We start from the raw sequence: 20,790 nt of genomic DNA, 5'->3' as shown, positions 1-20,790 counted from the left end.
ACTCACCGCCAGCGAATGGTGGAGAGAGGATCTGAAACTGCGCAATTCTGAGCTTTGTGCCTCTTGCCTTGTTTGAGAAGAAGAACTGGCCAGTGTGGGAGATGAAAAAGGTCCCTGGTATTGAAGTGAAGGGTGGGATGTGGGGAGACTTTACATCCATATTAGTTCTGTCAGCCAGGGTGGTTCACCACCCATGGTCTCTTCCCCAGAGCCCTGTCCAGTCTTGTCTTAAATTCCCTGAGTCTGGTGCAAGAGGCAATGAGGGCTCCTCTTTAAATAGATCTGGCAAGCCCATCTTTTGTCCATCAGATGAGATTGTCTGGTCTTTGTGCCTCTAGTGCCAGGATGAAAATAATCTGATAATTCAAAAAAGATGCATTTTCCATGAGTTATATAAGAATCCTATAACCAAACCAGCTAGCAGTTACAAGGCCATCTGTTTCCCCCACCCTCCTTCCCAGCCTTCAGAGTTGCTGCCTGCTCTTTGGACCTCTCCCAGGGGGATACCTACAGAGGGGGCCATCCAAATGGAATTGGCTTATGGATGATGGTGACATTGGCTTTCCTTTGCCTGCTCTTGACCTCTTTGCCTATCAGTTGTCAGCAAAATCACTATCACTGCATCAGAAACTGCAGAACATCCTAAGTTCAGAGTAGAAGTTCTAAACATGTCTTCTGGGCAGTGGTCAACCAGCATATGTGTTTTGTTTGGCCCTCACTTAATTTAAAAAGTGTAAAATTAGTTCACAACGTGAAAAAAATCAGGAGCTCATCATAAAAGTCTGGATTTTGGCTTCTCTTGAAAAATCAGATGAGGCAATAGATGGTCCACATTCTCCCATGGCAGCAAGTGGCTGGAGCTGAGTAGTGGCTGCCTCTTTAGACATGGTGCATGTGCTCCATTTCTCTCCAGTCCTCACCACTCCCTACTACTCACCACCCTCAGCCTCAAATCACTTGTACCGTCTGCCTGGCTTCTTTTTTTTTTAATTGATTTTTATTGGCGTATAGTTGATTTACAATGTTGTGTTAATTTCTGCTGTACAGCAAAGTGAATCAGTTATACATATACATATATGCACTTTTTTTTTAGATTCTATTCCTATACAGGTCATTACAGAGTATTGAGTAGAGTTCCCTGTGCTATACAGTACGTTCTTATTAGTTATGTATTTTATATATAGTAGTGTGTATATGTCAATCCCAATCTCCCAATTTATCCCCCCCCCCACTTTTCCCCTCTGCAGCCATAAGTTTGTCTTCTACATCTGTGACTCTATTTCTGTTTTGTAAATAGGTTCATTTGTACCATTTTTTTAGATTCCACATATAAGTGATATCATAAGATACTTGTCTTTCTCTGTCTGACTTCACTCAGTATGATGATGTCTTGGTCCATCCTGCCTGGCTTCTGAAGGCATTTTCGTCCACAACCCCTGTGTTAGATTCTTATAGTTTATTTATTCACTCAGCAAACACTCACTGAGCCCCTACTCAGACCAAGTTCTGTGCTAGGCTCCTAGATCATCAGCATACACACTAGTGATTCTAGAACCATATGGTAAGTCCCTGATAAATCCTGTTGATGAGAGCATTGAAGCAGGGCTCCTAGCTCAGCCTGGAGGGGGTCAGGGGAGACATCCTGAAGGAGACACACACACCCTTAAAAAGCCAGTCACCATCTAAGTAAGGTTTATGGAGGAAAGCTGCTCCCTTTACTCTGGGACCCCTGACCCTGGGCTGAGCCATCTGCCTATCTGGACTCGTCCTGTAGTTTACTCTTCAGTGGCCTCAACTTTCTGCTAATTCTTACCACCTCTTCATAGAGTAGGATTTTCTGCATTTATCTCAAGACCCAGCTGCAGCTGTGAGGGGTTCAGGGCGTGTGAGAAGGACAAGTGTAGGATGCTCAGCTGTGGCTTGAGATGACATCAGGGCTGGAATGATCTACTGTGTGAGCGATGGAGGCTCCATTCTATGGAGTTTATTTATGGATTAGGAGGTTACTTGAGGCAGGCAGGGGAAAGAGCAAAAGGCTTGGAGTCACACAGATTCGGTTTAAGTCCTGGTTTTGCCGCTTCCCTGCTGTGTGATTGTATGTGGGTACTTGCACTCTCTGAGCATGTTTCTTCCTCTTTAAAATGGGTCAGTAGGGTTCCCTGGTGGTGCAGTGGTTAAGAATCCGCCTGCCAGTGCAGGGGACACGGGTTCGAGCCCTGGTCCGGGAAGGTCCCACATGCCGCGGAGCAGCTAAGCCTGTGCGCCACAACTGCTGAGCCTGCACTCTAGAGCCCACAAGCCACAACTACTGAGCCTGCGTGCCACAACTACTGAGGCCTGCACACCTACAGCCCATGCTCCGCAACAAGACAGCCCAATGAGAAGCCTGTGCACCATAATGAAGAGCAGCTCCTGCTCGCCACAACTAGAGAAAGCCCGTGTGCAGCAAGGAAGACCCAACACGGCCAAAAATAAATAAATAAAATAAATTTTTTAAAAAAGTTTAAAGAAAATAAAATGGGTCAGTAGTGTTTATTCACATGGTTACTTTCAATTTCATGTGTTATGTATGTAAAGTTGCAAGCGTAGTGCTGGGAACATGAACTCACTACAGACACTCATCATCATTTAAAAAAAAACAAACCCATGCATTCTTTTTTTGGGGTGTGTGTAATTCTATGAAACTTTATGTGCTGATTTTCCTCCACATAAGGGGGAATCCTCCTGCCTGATGTGCCTTGAGCCTTGGATGTCGATTTTTCCTGCCTTTAGACTCAAACTGAAACATCAGCTCTTTCTGGGTTTCAGGCCTTTGGACTCAGACTGGAACTGCACCATTGTCTCTCTTCCGTTTCCAGCTCGCCAACTGCGAAACTTGGAACTTGTCAGCCTCTGTGATCATGTGAGCCAATTCTTTATGATAAATCTCTCTCTCTCTCTTAAACTCTCTCCCTATTTGTTCTGTTTCTCTGAAGAACCCTGACTAATACAGGACTATTACAAACAAAGCTGCTATAAACATTGGTATACAGGAAAACACATGTTTCCATTTCTCTGGGATAAATTCCCAGGAGCGCCACTGCTGCATCTTATGGTAAGTGTATATTTAACTTTATAAGAAACTGACAAACTGTTTTCTAGAATGGCTGAATCATCTTTACATTCCCACTGTTTGTCATTTTTATTATTTTACTATGCTAGTTAAATTCATTAACTTTGAAATGGGCTGACACTTTTCGAATTTAATGAAGGCTGTTCATGCAGGGAGTTTTACCCACTTGTATTAGAAATCTCAGCTATCACGTGCATCCTTGTTTTAACTTTCTATTTACCAGCCAAGCACAGAGGTCTGCAGGGTTAGAGATTTGAAATAACAAACCTGGCTGCCTCAGATTTTCTTGGCTGGCACCAGGTCTTGCCAGGCCTTTGAATCAGCTGGGTGCAGGAAAGGGTCACCAGGAAACTCAGGCTGCTGGACCCGACAGGAAGTGTGGGACGAAGCTTACTCTGGGTCTGGCTCGTGGTCAGCCTGGCTGGGGCCTGAGGCTTCCAGGCCGGCTCAGCGTACACTGTCAGGAAACAGCCTCCGGCTCTCTAAATCACCCCACCCCTGAAAAATAAATTCATAAACAAGAAAGCTCTGAGCTCCTTCCTTTGAGAAATAGCATCTTAGAGCCTGGAAGCAAATCCACTTGCAGAGCAATTATGACCATGTGCTTCTCAGGCTCCATACACTCAAAGTCAGTGACTGTGGCTTTGGGGCTTCTCTCCCTGGAGAAGACGAGTCTGGAGTTGTCTGGATGCTTACTGCCATGACCTTCTCCTTCTACCCTCCCTGCATGCCTCCCCCCAGGTTCACTTGTCCCGAAGTATTTTTTTTTTTAATTTTTATTTTTCTGGCCACGCCACGTAGCACACGGGATCCTAGTTCCCTGACCAGGGATTGAACCCATGCCCCTGCGGTGGAAGCATGGAGACCTAACCACTGGACTGTCAGGGAATTCCTGTCCAGAAGTATTTATCTTGCCTATGGTTATGATTATCTAAGACTATAAATTTTTTTGGCTGTGTTGGGTCTTCGCTGCTGCGCACAGGCTTTCTCTAGTTGCGGCGAGCGGGGGCTATTCTTTGTTGCGGTGGCTTCTCTTGTTGTGGAGCATGGGCTCTAGGTGCTTGGGCTTCAATAGTTGCAGCACGTGAGCTCAGTAGTTGTGGCACACAGGCTTAGTTGCTCCACGGCATGTGGGATCTTCCTGGGTGTCCCCTGCATTGGCAGGTGGATTCTTAACCCCAGGGAAGTCCCGACTATAATTTTAATATATTGCATTTTGGTATTGATAAATAGATTCAATCAGACATCACAACCGTATGAACCTTTATAGTTATATATTGTCTCGCCGGAGTCTTCCAATAACCCTATGGTCTAGGCAGGTGAGCTCTTAACTCCATTTTATTAGGAATTTCTCAAGACTAGGACTGAGATTCACAGCTATTAAGGCACTTTCCATAGGTCCCATGGTTGTTAGTGGTGGAGCTGAGCAGGAAGCCAGGGGACTGAGTGCTCGTTCAGAATCTTGCCCCTCAAACTAGCCTGGAGCTTTCTCGTATGGAAGCCAGGGACCATATATGTCCCTTGAGCGTTGAAATGTGGCTGGTTAGAACTGAGATGGATGGCAAGAGCAAAATACACATCGGCTCTTGACTTAGTATGAAAAAAGTAATGAATGTACTATATCTCCTTACTGATATTTTATATTATTTAAAGCTGAGATGATATTTTGTATATGCTGGGTTAAACAAATATTTTGTAAAAATAAATCCTCCTCCCAGTTGGTTTTTTTTTTTTAATGTGACTACTAGAAATGTAAAATTACACACATCTCACATTGTATTTCTACTGGACAGTGCTGCTGTAGACCACATCACAGGCATTTTTTCTTAATAGAGGAGAGTTTTAGATGTATGATGTCATTATCTTGTAAAAGCGTATTCTTCCCAAGTGTCTGCTCTCTAGACAGCATTTATGCAGATTTCTCCCCACCATCTTTAAATGTCACCCTTCTTTGATAAATGTGGGGAAAAGGGGTTTGTCTCCTAACTGTTCCTGAATGGTTATCGTCTTTCTTTTTGCTCAGATTTTTAAAATTGCAGTCGAATATGCATAACATAAAATTGACCATCTTAACCATTTTAAAGTGTGCAATTCACTGGCTTTAAGTGTGTTCACAGCATTGTACAACCATCACCACTACCCATTTCCAGAACTTTTTTCTCATCCCAAGGAGAAACTTTGTACCTATTAAACAGAACTCCCCATTCCCTGCCCCCAGCCCCTATTAATCTCTGTTATAGTTTCTGTCTCTATGAATTTGCCTATTCTTAGTACCTCATATAATTGAAATCATATATTTGTCCTTTTGTATCTGGCTTATTTCACTTAGCATAATGCTTTCTAGTTTCATCCATGTTGCAGCATGCATCAGAATTTCATTTCTTTTTAAGGCTGTAATATTCTTTTGCATATATACACCACATTTTGTTTATCCATTCATCTGTTGATAAACATTTGGGTTGTTTCTACTTTTGGACTATTGTGAATAATGCTGCTGTGATCATTAACCTACAAGTATCTGAGTCCCTGCTTTCAGTTCTCTGGGGTATATACCTAGCAACGGAATTGCTAGATGATACGGTAATTCTATGCTTAACTGTTTTTTTTTTTTTTTTTTTGGCCACGTGGCATGTGTGGTCTTAGTTCCCTGACTAGGGATCGAACCTGTGCCCCATGCACTGGAAGCAAAGAGTCTTGACCACTGGACCGCCGGGGAAGTCCCTATGCTTAACATTTTGCAGAACCACCATACTGTTTTCCACAGTGGCTGCATCATTTAATATCCCCACCAGCAATGCACGAAGGTTCCAGATGAGAGGTTACCTTTTAAAACATCTGTATTCTAACATCCAAATTAATGCATACCCATTATAACAAATCCAAACTATATCAAAAAATAGAAAGTTAAATGTGACTTGGAGGTTAACTGCACTGAGAGTTGGCTATGTATCCATCTGACCTTTATCTCTGCTTGTACATGGAAAGCTGTGTCTCTCTGCCTCCATTCCTGCCCGCCTACACTCCATCCTCTGCACAGAGTCACAGTGGGCCGGCCTCTTAATACAAAGCAGAACATATGGCTTCCCTGCCTGCAACCCTCCCTGAACCTCCCATTTCACCTTGTATTTACGCCAAGTCCGGATGGTGACATCTAGGCATGGGTGGCACCTAGCATCTTCCCCAGCTGCATCTTCTACCACGTCTCTCCCTTGTTCACTCCGTTCCAGCCATGCTAGCCTCCTTTCTGTGATTCAGACTCACGAAGCTTGCTTCCACCTCGGGACATGTGTGCTTTTTGGTGTATGAAAAGTTTGTCATTGCTCTCCATGCCTCTCATCCAGATCTCTGCTCAGCATCACCCTGTCAGAGAAGCCAACCATGAATGTCCTATCTGCTATCCAGATACTTGATCCCCTCAACCTGCTCTCGCTGACAGTATAGCATTTATCACCACCTGCTTTATATGATCTATGTTCATTTTCGGTCTCCCCGACTAGAACGTAATCTCCATTAGAGTCGGAGCATTTTCTCCTCTGTTCATCTCGTCTTCCCAGTGCCTAGAACAGTGCCTGGCAAGTAATAGGTGCTCCTTTGTTAGGTACATCTATTTGTTAGATGGATGGATAAGTGAATGAATACACACACATATGAAATATGCATATTTTTATTTACAAATAGTTTAGATATTTGAAATGCAACTGTATTCAGATCTGCTCATGCAACGAGTGAAAGTGATTGTGCATCGAGAGACCACCACCAATTATCATGATGTGACTAGAGCAGTCTCACATGTACATTCAAGGCAATGATGCCGTCTTAAATATGGGGCAACTTTTTAAGCCATCGCATGCACTCCAGAGCTCATTTGTTTCCGGCAATCGAGTGTGTGTTTTGCTTGGCTATAGGATAAAGTGGCAAACACTCTTGATGTCACAGAGCAGCCTGTAAGACTGGATTTCTGACACAGGGCTCCAGCTTCATTTCCTCATGGTCTCCCAGGGAGGACAGGCATCTGAGCAACCTCTAAGTCATATACCTGTATGCTGTCCTGAGCCTTCTCTGGGGGAGAAGGGGGGGAAGGAAAGAGCTGTTTACAAACTCCAAAGTAGGATCTGCAATGCATTTTTTTAAATCAAAGTATAATTCATTTACCATAAAATTGACCCTTTTGGAGTGTACGATTCAGTACTTTTAGTCTATTCACAGAGTTATACAACCATCACCACTATCTAATTTCAGAACATTTCTTCACTCCCCAAAGAAACCCCGTACCTATTAGCAGTCACTCCCTGTTTACCCCTCCTCCCCAGCTATAAGCAACCACTCATCTGCTTTCTGTGTCTCTGGATTTGCCTCTTCTGCACATTTCATACAAATGGGATCATACAATATGTGGACTTTTATGTCTGGCTTCTTTCACTGAGCATAATGCTTTCCAGGTTCATCCATGTTGTAGCGTGTATCGGTTCCTCATTTATTTATTTATTTTTTGAGCTTTAACATTTTAAAAAATTTTCAACAGCTTTGTTGAGATATAAGTTCCTCATTTATTTTTATTGCTGAATAATATTCCTGTTGTATGGACGTATCACATTTTGTTTATCCATTCATCAGTTGATGGACATTTGGGTTATTTCCATTTTGGGGCTATTATGAATAATGCTGCTATGAACATTGTGTACAAGTTTTTATGCATACATATGTTTTCAGTTCTCTTGGGTATATAGCTAGAAGTGGAATTGCTGGGTTATAGCTATGTTTAATATTTTGAGGAACTGTCAAAGGTTTTCCATTCTCACTAGCAATGTATGAGGGTTCCAGTTTTTCCACATCCTCATCAACACTTCTTATTATCCATCTATTTGACTATAGCAATCTAGTGGGTGTGAAATGGCATCTCATTGTGGGTTTTTTTGTTTTTTGTTTTTCGGTACACGGGCCTCTCACTGTTGTGGCCTCTCCCGTTGCGGAGCACAGGCTCCGGATGCGCAGGCTCAGCGGCCGTGGCTCACGGGCCCAGCCGCTCCGCGGCATGTGGGATCTTCCCGGACCGGGGCACGAACCCGTGTCCCCTGCATCGGCAGGCGGACCCTCAACCACTGCGCCACCAGGGAAGCCCTCTCATTGTGGTTTTGATTTGCATTTCCCTAATGACTATTGATGTTGTGTTTATTTTTCATGTGCTTATTGGCCACTGGTATATCTTCTTTGGAGAAATGTCTGTTCAGATCCTTCACCCACTTTCTAATTGGATTATTTGTCATTTTATTGTTGAGTTGTAAGAGTTCTTAGTATATTTTGCACACTAGGCCTTTATCAGATATATGATTTGCAAATATTTTCTCTCATTCTGTAGGTTGTCTTTTCACTTTCTTGATAGTGTCCTTTGAAGTGCAAACGTTTGAAATTATAATGAAGTACAATTTATCTATTTTTAATTTTATTGCTGTGCATTTGGTGTCATATCTCAGAAATCATTATCTAATCTAAAGTCACAAAGATTTATGTCTATGTTTTCTCCTAAGAGTTTTACTGCCTTAGCTCTTACAGTTAGGTCTTTGATCCATTTTGAGTTAAATTTTATATGTGGTGTGAGGTAGGGGGTCTGACTTCATTCTTTTGCCTGTGGATATCCAGTTGTCCCAACACCATTTATAGAAAAGATTAATCTTTCCCCACTGAATTGTCTGGGGACCCTTGTTGAAAGTCAGTGGACCCTAAATGTAAAGGTTTATTTCTGGACTCTCAATTCTGTTCCTTTGATCTATATGTCTATCTTTATGCCAGTAGGGCACTGCCTTGATTACTGTAGATTTGCAGTAAGTTTTGGAATTGGGAGGTGTGAGTCCTCCAACTTTGTTCTTTTTTTTTTTTTTTGAGATTATTTTGGTTATTCTGTGTCCCTTCCATTTCTATATGAATCTTAGGGTCAGCTTGTCAATTTCTGCAAAAAGGGGCTCCATGTAAAAAAATTGTTAAACACTTTAAGCAAAAGTTCAGAGTTTAATATAGTACCCTCTGCACCTACTATCTATTTGAGTAACTTTTAACATTTTGCTATATTTCCTTCCAATTTTTTATTTTATTTTTAAGGAAATGAAGCATTACAGATAGAGTTTGCTACCATTAGTCCTGAAGTGTAACTCTCACCAATCTTGTTTCCTTTCCTCCCTTTTCCAGAGGTAACTAGTCTCCTGAATTTCTATGATGTCTTCATAATTCTACAACATATATAGCAAACACAAATAATATATAGAATTGTTGTTTGGGCTATTTTATTAACTGTATTTAAATTACATCATGTATATATTATACTTCAGCGTGTTTCAATTTACTTATTTATTTATTTATATTTTGGCTGCGTTGGGTCTTTGCTGCTGAGTTAGGGCTTTCTCTAGTTGTGACGAGCGGGGGCTACTCTTCGTTGCGGTGCACAGGCTTCTCATTGCAGTGGCTTCTCTTGTTGCGGAGCACGGGCTCTAGGCGTGTGGGCTTCAGTAGTTGTGGCATGTGGGCTCAGTAGTTGTGGCTCACGGGCTCTAGAACGCAGGCTCAGTAGTTGTGAAGCACAGGCTTAGTTGCTCCACAGCATGTGGGATCTTCCTGGACCAGGGTTCGAACCTGTGTCCCCTGCATTGGCAGGAGGATTCCTAACCACTGCACCACCAGGGAAGTCCCTATTTCAGCATGCTTTCAAATTTATGCTTCTGAAATTTATCCATGATGATATACGTAGCTCTAGTTTTTTTTAAGCTTCTGCATGGTATTTGTGCATGTACAATTCTACTGCGATTTACTTATCCAGTATTTTTTTGATGGATAATTGAGTTGTTTGCAGTGTTTTTGCTATTACAGAGTTGCAGTGGACATTATTGTTTCTCCCTCTTTGGGTAAGTGAGTGAGAGCTTGCTTATGGTGTAAACCCAGAAGAAAATTGCTGGATTGAAGGATTTGTTCACCATTGATTTTCACTAGCTGTGGCCAACTTTTTATTCAAAGTGGTTGTACCAATTTACACTCTTGCCAGCCAGTGCATGTGAGTTCCTATTTGTGCACATCTTTGCCAACGCTTGACATTGTCAGTCTTTTAAATTCTTGCTAATCTGAAGGATGTAAAGTGGTCTCTCAGGGTGATTTTAATTTCCGTTTTCCTGTTAATGAGTTTAGGAACTCTTCCCTCACACTCTTGACCATTTCTGAGTTTCCTTTAAAATCCTTTGTCCATTTTTCCACTTGGGTTTTTTGTCATTTTCTTCTTGCTTTGATAGGAGTTCTTTATTTCTTCTAAAAATGAATCCTAAAGTCTGTGGCTCTATTTTCGCTGTGATTATCGTCTTTTATTTTCCTTTCTTTCTTATTTTCTTTCTTTTGGTACAGAAGTGTTTATTTTTCCCAATTTTATAGTTTATCCTGTTTGTGTCTTATTTAAGAAATCTTCTTCTACCCAATGCTATAAAGTCTATTCTCTATATTTTTTTCTGAAAGTTTTAAAGTTTTGCTTCAGCATTTAGGTCTCCAATCCATCCAGAATTTATTTTTGTGTATTCTGTGAAGTAAGGATCTAACTATTTTCTCCCATTTGTATAACTAATTCTTCCAGCACCACTTTTAAATGATATAGTCATCTTATTTTCACTGATTTGTAATGTCCCCTCTGCCATATATTCTTTTTATATGATATGGGTGAGTTTCTGGCCTCTCTATTCTGTTCCATTGGTCTCTTTGTTTTTCCCTGCATGAATACCCCTCTGTCTTTATTATACTATTATTACAGCATTTGGAAGGGCAAGTCTCACTACATTGCTCTTCTTCAGCTATTTCTTAGCCTTTTTAAAATTTTTATCAATTCAATAGGAAAAAACTATTTAGATTTTTATTGAAGTTTCATTATAGATTATAAAGTATAGATTAATTTTGGAGGAAAATGACATCTTTACAGTATTGAGCCATCTGTGAACAGGTTATATTTCTCTGTTTGTGGATATAGGTCTTATTCTTGTGCCCTTCAATAATGGTAGGTGGTTTCTCCATAGAGGTTTTGAACATATTTTGCTAGATTTATTCTTAAGCATCCTAGAGCTTATGTTGTTATTGTACAAGGGATTTTTTTTCTAATTGATTATTCCATTGTCTAAGAACGCTGTCAGGATTTTGTATATCTGATATTATATCCAGACACCATTCTCAACTCTTTAAAATCTAGTATTTTGTCCAAAGGGTCTCTTGGAGTTTCCTATGTAGTTATTATATCTTCTGCAAATAAATACTGTTTGTGTCTTCATTCTTAATTTTGATACCTCTTAATTTATTTTTCTTATCTTTATTGCATTGCCTAGGCCTTCCAATACAATGTTAAAGAGAATTACTGACAATGGGCTTTCATTTTCTTTTTCTGGTCTCAGAGAGAAGGCTTTCCGCATTTTCATTATTTTTCCTAAACACATTGATAGAAAACTTCATCAGGTTAAGGAAGTTGGTAGCTAGTCTGGTTTCCTATGAGTTTATTATTATTTACAAATGTTGAATGCTATTGAATGCTTTTCCTGCTTTTATTGAGATGATCATTTTCTTCCTTAATCTATTAATATAGTAGATTACATTCATCTTCTTTATTATGAAATACATCAAATATAGAGAAATAGAGAACAAACAAGAGCACCAATCAGAGTTCCTGGTTGCGGGATGCAAGAATCAACTCTAGCTGATTTAGGCAGAAAAACAATTCTTGAGGAGGAGAATGGCCTCTCTCAGAATTTTAGGACCAGTCCTTTGAGTTCTAGATACATTGCTGACACCTCAAGCACTAAATGGTGGTGAATCCACCAGCAGGACTGCCACAGTTAAGCCAAGAACTCTATCCTATGTCACTAGAGATGGAGTTACTCATGGCCCATGCAACTCTGGGCTGGTTGTTTTCGAATGGCTGAGCCTAGGTCATATGCTTGTACCCTAGATATATGGGAAGAGGGTTCAGATGCTGGGTGGCCAAAAAGAATGAGAAATGCCCACTATAATTATAAACACTCAAGTCCCCACTAGCTAGCTTGGTCATTAAGGGACACAGATTAGTGCAGTGGTTACGAGCATAGATTCTGGAACCAACTTGCATTAGGTCAGTAGCTGTGTGATCTTTAAGTTACTTCACTTTTCTGTACTTTAGTTTCCCATCTGTAAATTATGGAAAACAACAGTAGCTACTTCATGGGGTTCTAGGGAGGATTAAATGAATTGATGTATGTAAAGATCTTATTACCAATACTTGGCATACAAAATGCTATTTAAGCTATATAAGCTATTATATTGGTGAGGATCCCACTTGAAATTAGAGGCGAGTTTAATAAAGGGATTATTTACATAGGTGTGTGTATCAGTCAGGGTTCTCCAGAGAAACAGAACCAATAGAGTATATAGATATAGATATAGATATATAGAAAGGGATTTATTATGAGGGATTGGCTCATGCATTATGGAGACTGAGAATTTCCACAATCTGCCATCTGCAAGCTGGAAGCCCAGAAAAGCTAGTGGTATAAGTTCCAGTTGAGACCCCAAAGCCTGAGAACCAGGGGAGCCAATGATGTAAGTCCCAGTCCGAGTCCAAAGGCCTGAGAACCAGGAATGCCAATGTCTGAGGGTGGGAGAAGATGGATGTCCCAGCTCAACAGAGAGATCAAATTGGTCTTTCCTCTGCCTTTTTGTTCTATTCGGGCTTTCAATGGATTGGATGGTGGTCATCAACATTGGTGAAGACAACCTTCTTTACTCAGTTTACTGATTCAAATGCTAATCTCTTCCAGAAACACCCTCACAGGTGCACCCAGAAATAATGTTTTAGCAGCTGTCTGGGCATCCCTAAGTCCAGTCAAGTTGATGCATAAAATTAACCATTACGGTGTGGAGCAGTTGTAGAGGTCGCCAGGATTAGGAACACTGGGCCGCCTTTACCACCTTTAGACCCGGAGGGGTGAGAAGAGGGGCAGTTACTGGGATATAGATGTAGAGAAGGCTGTGTGGATCGGGCCCCTTGACTGCTCATTTGGCAGGGCATTTGGTCAAGGGATGCAGCCAATCTACAGTGACCCTTCAGGGAGGGAGAAAAGGGAATGGGTCTTCTAAACCCACTCTCCTATCTCTTGTGAGCACTCCCTTTGGTCAAACATGAGTGGTCACCAGAGGTGAGGGGCCCCATCGTTGTAGTTCACACAGGGCATCCTCCTATGGCACAGAGCAGGGCACAGAGGAGGATGGAAAGTGAATCTGGAGGAGAGGGCAAACAGAAGATACCATCCCAGTCTGCAATTTTGCCTGTCAGCAGACACTCTTCCTTCATCCATTGAGAAATGAGTGGCTTTGGTAAAGGGGGCCCATTGAGTCTCATTAATATTATGTCATTGCATAGTGATGTCAATTTGGTCCTACTCTACCACTCTCAGCTGAAACTTCAGCTTTTCTTCATATAAGCTAAAGGATAGAAAAAAGAGGTGACAGCCCCAGCCTCTGTAACAGGTCATGAGGCCCAAGTTGCTCCCAGAGCCACCAGCTTCTACCACTAACTCCATTGTCCCCTTACCTTCTACCAGCTCCATTGGACAGGGTCTTTGCTTGATGAGACCTTGGTGGTTTGGTCTTTATTGGGCACCACAGTTTTTCATTGATCAGTATCCCCAAGAAAGGAAGAACTAGGAGACACCTCAGTGAATCTCCTGGGTTCCAGACATGGTCCTTCTTTTCCTCCATTTTGCAGCAGAAATCAGATTTTCCTTTGAAATCAGAATCAATCACCCCAGCCAGTAGAGGGATCTCCTTCTCTGCCTGCTGGTTTAGTAGAATGAAGATCCCCAAATGGCCAGGGAGAAGTTTAAGCTTCCAATTCCTTAGAACCATGAGTGTGGTGGAACAATTACCTAGTGGAAACAATCCCCACCTCAGGCACTAGAACCTTCAAACCCCCAAATCCAAGGCTAAAGGGAGGTAAAGCAAGACTTCTTCAAGTGCATTATTAGGTATAAGAGTGAGAGTGGCCATTCCTGTGTGACTCCTGTTTCCTAGACCTATGCTTTCTAGTTTTGAAGAAGACAACTCCAAGTATTGGCAGCTTTTTAAAACATAAAGTCACACCTAGTAGGCCAACACACCTACCCCACAGGGTGTCATCTCCTAGCTGATCCTATAAATGAGGCTTCAGTAGTCCATTCTTCTCTTTTCCAAACCAGCTGCTTCTGGGTGGTGGGACATGTGTTAAGACCAGTGAATTCTGTGGATGTGAGCCCACTGCTATACTTCTTTTGCATTAAAAGTGTTTGGAGAGGACATCTTGTGGAGTATACAGTAATGGATAAGCTATTCTGTAAATCCACAAATTATGGTATTGGCAGAAGCACTGCAAGCAGGGAAGATAATCTGAACCTGAAATATACATCTGTTCCTGTGAGGATAAGGCACAGCCCTGCCCATGATGGAAGGAGTCCACATGTTACGAGGTGGCTGGCTGGTCTCTCCACCCTGGGAAGGATGCCATATTGAGAGATTAGTGTTGACCTCTGTTTGCAGAAAGGGCCCTTAGCAGTAGCAGTAGTCCGATTAGCTTGGGTAAGGGGAAGTCTTTGTTGCTGAGTCCAGGCATAGATTCCATTCTGGCTGCCATGGCCACTTTGGTCATGGGCATTGAGGAAGCACTAGGGTGAATGGAAAAAGAGCCCAAATGACATCCACAGGGTGGATCATCCTATCCACCTCATTTATGGGTATATATGTGGCTCTTATTAAGCATATATGTGGGGCATAAATATTTTCACAACCTGGGCCTATTCCAAAGGGTCCATCCACATAGGTCTCCCCCAGAAACTTAAAAAAAAATTTTTTGCCTTTGATGTGGACAATTTTTAAAGTCTTTATTGAATTTGTTACAATATTTCTTCTGTTTTATGTTTTGGTTTTTTGGCCTCGAGCCATGTGGGATCTTGTCTCCCCAACTGGGGATCGAACCCACGGCCCCTGTCGTGGAAGCACAGTCTTAACCACTGGACCGCCGGGGAAGTCCCTATTTTTAGTTTTTTTTAAGGAACCTCCATACTGTTTTCCATAGTGGCTGTACCAATTTACATTCCCACCAACAGTGTAGGAGGGTTCCCTTTTTTATTATTAGCACCACGCTCTAACCAACTGAGCTAACCTGCCACTCTCCCTTTTTTAAAAAAAAATTTATTTATCTATTCGTTTGTCTGCATTGGGTCTTAGTTGCAGCACATGGGATCTTCACTGCGGCACGCGGACTTCTCTCTAGTTGTGGCGCATGGGCTTAGTTGCACTGCGGCACTGAGATCTTAGTTCCCCCACCAGGGATCGAACCCGCATCCCCTGCATTGGAAGGCAGATTCTTAACCACTGGACCACCAGGGAAGTCCCTAGGAGGGTTCCCTTTCTCCACACCCTCTTCAGCATTTGTTATTTGTAGGCTTTTTTAATGATGGCCATTCTGACTGGTGTGAGGTGATATCTCATTGTGGTTTTGATTTGCATTTCTCTAATAATTAGTGATGTTGAGCATCTTTTCGTGTGCTTATTGGCCATCTGTATGTCTTCTTTGGGGAAATGTCTATTTTGGTCTTCTGCCCATTTTTTGATTGGGTTGTTTGTTTTTTTTGTTTTGGGGTTTTTTTTTTTGCTTTTTTTTGTCTTTTAACTTTTTTTTATTGAAGTAGAATTGATTTACAATGCTGTGCCAATCTCTGCTGTACAGTAAAGTGACTCAGTTATACACATAGAGACATTCTTTCTTTTCCATTATGGTTTATCCCAGGAGATTGAATATAGTTCTCTTGTTCTGTTATTGAGTTGCATGAGCTGTTTGTATAGTTTAGAAATTAAGCCCTGGTCAGTTGCATCGTTTGCAAATATTTTCTCCCATTCTGTAGGTTGTCTTTTCATTTTGTTTATGGTTTCCTTTGCTGTGCAAAAGCTTATACGTTTGATTAGGTCCAATTTGTTTATTTTTGCTTTTATTTCTATTGCCTTGGGAGACTAAGAAAAACATTGGTACGATTTATGTCAGAGAATGTTTTGCCTATGTTCTCTTCTAGGAGTTTTATGGTGTCATGTCTTATATTTGTCTTTAAGCTATTTTGAGCTTATTTTGGGGTATGCTGTGAGGGAGTATTCTTTGATTTGCATTTCTCTAATAATTAGTGATGTTGAGCATCTTTTCGTGTGCTTATTGGCCATCTGTATGTCTTCTTTGGGGAAATGTCTATTTTGGTCTTCTGCCCATTTTTTGATTGGGTTGTTTGTTTTTTTTGTTTTGGGGTTTTTTTTTTTGCTTTTTTTTGTCTTTTAACTTTTTTTTATTGAAGTAGAATTGATTTACAATGCTGTGCCAATCTCTGCTGTACAGTAAAGTGACTCAGTTATACACATAGAGACATTCTTTCTTTTCCATTATGGTTTATCCCAGGAGATTGAATATAGTTCTCTTGTTCTGTTATTGAGTTGTATGAGCTGTTTGTATATTTTAGAAATTAAGCCCTGGTCAGTTGCATCGTTTGCAAATATTTTCTCCCATTCTGTAGGTTGTCTTTTCATTTTGTTTATGGTTTCCTTTGCTGTGCAAAAGCTTATACGTTTGATTAGGTCCAATTTGTTTATTTTTGCTTTTATTTCTATTGCCTTGGGAGACTAAGAAAAACATTGGTACGATTTATGTCAGAGAATGTTTTGCCTATGTTCTCTTCTAGGAGTTTTATGGTGTCATGTCTTATATTTGTCTTTAAGCTATTTTGAGCTTATTTTGGGGTATGCTGTGAGGGAGTATTCTAACTTCACTGATTTACATGTGGCTGTCCAGCTTTCCCAACACCACTTGCTGAAGAGACTGTCTTTTCTCCATTGTATTTTCTTGCCTTCTTTGTCAAACATTAATTGACTGTAGGTATGTGGGTTTATTCTCTAGAAACTTCTTGTCACCAACTTTCCAGTCTTGTCCTTTCTAAGCCCCTGACCAGTCAGCCAACCCATTAGCCACTGGCAGTGTGTCAGTGTGGCTCCATATCACAGGCCACCTTTCATTCCACACAAAGGGGACAAACCAGTTGTTTGGTCTGAAGTTCTGCCCACTGGGAAGACTTTCCTTCACCACTGTTGTTCAGGTCTGTGCCTGAGTGGTGGTCTGTAGTTGTCATCTACTTCAGCTGATGCCAGCACATAGTACGAACTCAGCCAGAAACCAGGCCTACTGGTTCTTCTTCCTCCTCTTTTAACTGGTCATAAGGAAACTGCCATGAGTCCATAGGTGTAGGATCGAGGGAACGATGACGAAGCAGCAGGAACTCCTTGTCACCTGCTCATATGAACACTTGTGCCTTCTGGATCCTCTCAGGCCTGGATGCAGGTATACCAACTGCATTTTATAGTGGAATGCTGGAACGCTGCCGTGCATGTGACTTGGTGCCCTGTGATCAGGTGTTGACACTCTACCTGGGCCCAGAAGCAAACCAGGAGCTGCTTTTCAAATGGAGAATAGTTACTGGTAGAAGAAGGCATGATCTTTCTCCAATCTGTCACTCTCCTGTTGGCCAGACGCTCTTCCAGTTTCATTAGGTGTGCTGAGTCATAAGGCCCAAAGGCAGGGCAGTCTGCACTGTAGCCTGGACTGCTAGAGAGCTCTTTCTTACTCTACGCCCCACCAACACCGGCAGACTTCAGGTCACCCAGAGCGGCATGTCCAAATGTGATATATGCCATCTCTGAAACTCAGAGGTCTGCCAGGCGTTGCCCCTTTTTCCTCATGGTGAACAATGCAAAGTGAAAAAACTTATCTTTTATTTTAGAAGGGATGTTCTCACATGCCCCAGACTGCTGGACCCTAAAAACTTCACAGTATGGTAGGCTTTGGAAGGCTATGGGGTTTATATTCCACCCTCTGGAATGTGTTGGTTTACTAAGATATCTAAGGTGATTACCACTTGCAGCTCATCATTGTAATGAACCAGCGTGATGTTCTGTGGGCTTATCAAGATTATCAGTGCTTTCTGGACTAGAATATGAGGAAGCAAGGAGAGCTAAGGGAGCCCTGAGGCAAAACAGTAAAGATCATCTGCATTGGTCCCTCCTTGTGATTTTCTTTCCTGATGAGCATAGGGAAAAAGTGTTTTTCTGGTGAGTAGCTATGTATTAAGTGCCTAGAACTGTAGCTATAATTGACACAGCTGACACCTGATCACATCTGGGTAAATCTCCTGACATTCTCCATAACCACTTGGGACTTAACACTATTCAGACAGGGGTGTTACAGGGCCTGTCCTTGCATATTTCAGGTCTTTGATGGTGGCACTGCAGTCTCCCTAGGGGTTTGGTTTTTGCTTTTTTGTTCGTTTTTTGTTTGTTTGGCCGTACCACACAGCTTGCGGGATCTTAGTTCGCTGACCAGGGATTGAAACTGGGCCCATGGCAGTGAAAGCGCCGAGTCCTAACCACTGGCCCGCCAGGAACTCCCTGTTTTGTTTTTTTTCTGTTTATTTATTTATTTTTGACTGCATTGGGTCTTTGTTGCTGTGCGCGGGCTTTCTCTAGTTGCGTTGAGCGGAGGCTACTCTTCGTTGCGGTGCGCGGGCTTCTCATTGCGGTGGCTTCTCTTGTTGTGGAGCACGGGCTCTAGGCACGCAGGCTTCAGTAGCTGTGGCACGTGGGCTCAGTAGTTGTGGCTCACTGGCTCTAGAGCGCAGGCTCAGTAGTTGTGACGCATGGGCTTAGTTGCTCCATGGCATGTGGGATCTTCCCGGACCAGGGCTTGAACCCGTGTCCCCTGTATTGGCAGGCGGATTCTTAACCACTATGCCACCGGGGAAATCCTGTTTTGTTTTTAATTGAAGTACAGTTGATTTACAATATCATGTTAGTTTCAGGTGTATAGCACAGCGGTTCAGTTATACATACATACATACATATATGTATTCAGGTATAGCTCTCTGTGCTATACAGTAGGTTATCTTTTTTCTATATAGTAGCATGTATGTGTTAATCCTGACCTCCTAATTTAGCCCTCCCCCACCTCCCTTTCCTCTTTGGTAACCATAAGTTTGTTTCCTATGTCTGTGAGTCTCTTTCACTTTGGAAATAAGTTCATTTGTATCTTTTTTTTTTAAAAAGATTCCACATATAAGTGATATCATATGATATTTATCTTTCTCTGTCTGACTTACTTCACTAAGTATGATAATCTCTAGGTCCATCCATGTTGCTGCAAATGGCATAAGTTCATTCTTTTTGCCATGGCTCACGGGCCCAGCCGCTCCACGGCATGTGGGATCCTCCCAGACCGGGGCGCGAACCCGGTTCCCCTGCATCGGCAGGCGGACGCACAACCACTGCACCACCAGGGAAGCCCTAAGTTCATTCTTTTTTTATGGCTAATATTCCATTGTATATATACACCACATCTTTATCCATTCATCTGTCTATGGACATTTAGGTTGCTTCCATGGTTTGGATATTGTAAATAGTACTGCAGTGAACATTGGGGTATGGTCCTGTTTTTGATTTGCCATCCTGGTGGGGCATTGGGTAAGAGGGAAGTTCCGTAGCTTCTATCTGGCCATTCCTACCATAATATCCTCACTGAGCAGGTCACAGCACCAATGTGGGAATTCTGCCCTTTACTGAGTGTATGGCACTGTAACAGATTCCCACAAATTTTGTGGCTTTAAACAGCGCATAGTGATTATCTCACAGTTTGGGAGGTCAGAAGTCTGAAATGGGTCTCAATGAGTTAAAATCAAGGTGTCCACAGGGCTCCATTCCTTTCTGAAGGGTCTAGGGGAGGATCCATTTTCTTGCCTTTTTTAGCTCCTGGAGGCTGTGTGCATTCCTTGGCTTGTGGCCTCTTCATTTTTAAAGCCGGAGATGGCTGGTCAAATCTTTCTGCATCACTCTGACACTGACTCTTCTGCCTCTCTCCTCCACATTTAAGGACACTTGTGATTACATTGGGACCACATTCTCCAGGATAATCTCCCTATTTCAAGGAAATCTGATTAGCGAACTTAATTCCATCTGCTACCTTAATTCTCCTTTGCCCTGTAAAGTAACATATTCACAGGTTCTGGAGATAAGGATGTACACATCTTTGCGGGGGAGGACCATAATTCTGCCTACCACACGAAGTGTGTGTCTTCCTTGTATACATTCAGGGACTAGGAAAAGAACCACAGGGCCCTGGACTTGGGCCAGGATTCCGTTTACATCTGGTCTCCATAAATTCTTATTCTGACCAGTAGACTGCAGTGGTCTTTGGGGTCTCCAGAGACATCCATTCAGAGCCAATATCTAAGAACCCCGAGAAAGTCTGGGTGTATCTTTTCCCCTAGTGCACAGCCACCATGGTAACTGGCCCTGGGGCCCTCTATGGAGGGTTTGGGGAAATATTCACAGTGTATACCTGTGACTGCATTACAGACCTTGTCTCAAAAGGTCTTGGCCTCTCTCTCAGTCAGTGGGACCTGGATCTCTAAAATGGTAGCTCTGGGAACTGCACAGGAGGCCATGGCAACTATCAGGGAAACTTGAGTTAGATTTCTACCCACCAGACCTGGAATTTTTCCTCCTTATGTGTCAAGTAGCATCTTACGAGTCCGCTCACGTACTTAATTCCCAGGAACCCTGTGATCAATTGGCCATCAATATAGATC

General features: G+C 42.2%; 1 long non-coding RNA gene across 1 annotated transcript in view; it reads left to right on the top strand.

Annotated features, from left to right (window-relative positions):
* Positions 1-20,790, top strand: part of LOC114487810 (uncharacterized) — a 67,379-nt gene that overhangs the window by 17,822 nt on the left and 28,767 nt on the right. The window contains exon 4 of the long non-coding RNA XR_003683253.2: positions 2,809-3,094. This is a non-coding gene — a long non-coding RNA (uncharacterized lncRNA). The remainder of the gene's footprint in view (positions 1-2,808; positions 3,095-20,790) is intronic.

This window comes from Physeter macrocephalus, chromosome 14 (assembly GCF_002837175.3).
Source record: "Physeter macrocephalus isolate SW-GA chromosome 14, ASM283717v5, whole genome shotgun sequence".
Lineage (NCBI taxonomy): Eukaryota > Metazoa > Chordata > Mammalia > Artiodactyla > Physeteridae > Physeter > Physeter macrocephalus.
The sequence above is the reverse complement of the archived record's forward strand: the minus strand, read 5'-3'. Positions and strand labels throughout refer to the sequence as shown.